The 2,234-nt window shown below is 56.7% G+C and overlaps 1 protein-coding gene across 1 annotated transcript in view; it reads left to right on the top strand.

The window, feature by feature from the left end:
- The window catches only part of LOC104461804 (LIM and cysteine-rich domains protein 1-like), a gene marked incomplete at both ends in the record, with an annotated part of 9,540 nt that overhangs the window by 1,288 nt on the left and 6,018 nt on the right, over window positions 1-2,234 (top strand). The gene's annotated exons all lie outside the window — the stretch shown is intronic.

Below are 2,234 nucleotides of genomic sequence, written 5' to 3'. Positions count from 1 at the left end.
GCCGGGCGGGGAGGGGCGGCGCTGCTGCTGGCACCCGCCTCTCCCATCCCTTCTCTGGCCGGAGCTGGCCCCGCAGTGATGTTTGTTCAACTGCTGTTTGCCTTCTGCAGGTCCCAGGGGGCCGGGGGCTCGGGAGGGGTGGGGAGAACAATGCTGGCCCTCTGCCTGCCCCCCCGATGCGTTAAGCACGCTGTCCAGCCCCAGTTCATCGGGAACCGCGGGTCGGTGCTGCCGGTGCCGCGGGGCAGGGTCGGCTCCTGGCCACGAAGGATGCCCGGACTCTGCGGCTGCTGGGGTGCCTCCTCCGGGCTGAACCGTGACCACAGCCCCTTGTGACTGTGTGGTTGGGGGGTCCTGGAGGCAGCAGATTTCCTTCTGCAGGCAGGCTGGAAGCTTGGGAATGGTTTTGATGTTGTTATCCTGAAGTGGATGGGCCAATAATAGGAGGAAGTTCAGAGCGTGTTTTCATTAAGCTGTGCCTGGGGAAGTTATGAAGGAGATATTCAGGGTCCTTGGGGAAGAGGAAGAGAGCAGATCAGAAACCATCTCCAAAATCCAGTAGCTAACAGCAAAAACTTAGTGCTCTTCCTCAAAATTATCTGTGCTAAGGCCGCACAGGAAAGCATTTGACTGTAATAATACACGGTAGCAGCAGAAGAAACAACTTTTCATGACCCTTCAGTTTTTGGTGTCAGGTTCAGTTTTTTTCCTGATCTATTCTCTGGATGCATTTTATGACATCTGCAACTAACTTTAAGCATTTCCCTCTGGGCAGACAGACCTGCCCCTGCCACCCCCCTGTCCCGGGACAGGCTGAGCCTTTGCTTTCCTCCCCTGTGTTCGGTACAGATGCTCTGCGTTGGCGAGGCTGGTGCTGGAGGGGAATGAGCTGCTTTGGGTGCACGTGCTGGCGTGGAGCTGTGCTCGGGGCTCTGCTGCAAGTGTTCGGAGCCCTGGCGCGTTCGCAGCGGATTAAGGATTTCTTCCATTAAGATCCTGCGGCGTCACTGCTCAGCTGGTGCCGTGCTGCAGCTGGACCGTGCCGGTGCAGACGGCATCGCCTGCGCTGTGCTCGTGGCTGTGCAGCATCACCGCTTGGGCTGCTGCTCTTCCCATTGTCGGATTTCCCTGGCAGTGTCCCTGCCTGAGCCCGGGAGGAGCCATAGGGGAATTCTTGTCTCCTGCTGCTTGTAGTTCCTGTTTGGATTCCTCACTTCTGGGGAATGGCTTCTGCAGCATCCCACAGCCCCCCAACCAGCTCTTCCTGAGCCTTCTCCCCTGGGGTGACAGCGCTTCCCTGGTAAACTGCTGGATATCGACCCTGCCCTTTGCACAGAGACATGATATACTGCGCGGTGATGTCTAATACAATGTGCAGCGATGTTAACATGCGCTCCAAGAAACGGGGAAGAACTCCTGCCTCCATTAAATCATGTGTCTATTGCTGTTGCAAACCTCCAGGCAGGAACCTTGCCCTGCACGGCTGCTGTCTGTCTGGAAGCAGCTGAGGTGGGAGCTGACTTTGACATTTTTACAGACGTGATGAGTTGTTCAGTGCTGTGCAAACGCTCCTGTATTTAAAAGGCTGTACTGACCCGGACTGTGTGCAGTAAGCAGTTAAATGCTTCTCTACTTTTTGTTAAAATTCAGTTTTCAAGTGCTGACCAAGTCAGAAGCAAATCGAATGCAGCTGGATGCTGGGCTCTAGAAGGGAATGGCTGGGAGCCAACTGGCCGCCCCGGAGCTCTTCACACCACAATAGGAAAAATGCCGCGGGTGGGAAACTCCCTTCCGCGTGCGGCCGGCCAGGAGAAGTTAACTGTGCAGACCCCGCCGGCCGCAAACGCAGGATGGATCTCTCGCAAGATCCCTGTTTACTCTGCTTTTAAGTTAGTGGCTGGTGGCCAGCTGAGTAGGAGACTTTATTTTGGGTGGTTTCTTGGCATTTACTTCCCGCATTGCAGGGCGTCAGTGGCCGAGCACCTTCCCTTTGCTGCAGAGTCTGTAGCGGGGTAGAGCTGGTGGCTGTCAGCACTGTGCCCAGGCTCAGCTGCCGTCTGACTGCTTTTTCCTGTATTTTTTTTTTAATTGGTAAAAGGGGATCTTTCACTGCAGGCGATGCTGCATGCAGCCGGGGGGGCTGTGGGGTGCTCCTGCCGCAGCCCCCGGAGCTCTCCCCATCCTGGCCCAAGGCAGCAGGGAGCTGGCTGCTCCGGGCTCGGGGGGCGGTGGGG

This window comes from Pterocles gutturalis, unplaced genomic scaffold, assembly GCF_000699245.1.
Source record: "Pterocles gutturalis isolate BGI_N339 unplaced genomic scaffold, ASM69924v1 scaffold21047, whole genome shotgun sequence".
Taxonomy (NCBI): domain Eukaryota; kingdom Metazoa; phylum Chordata; class Aves; order Pterocliformes; family Pteroclidae; genus Pterocles; species Pterocles gutturalis.
This window is presented reverse-complemented; position numbering and strand designations above follow the sequence as displayed.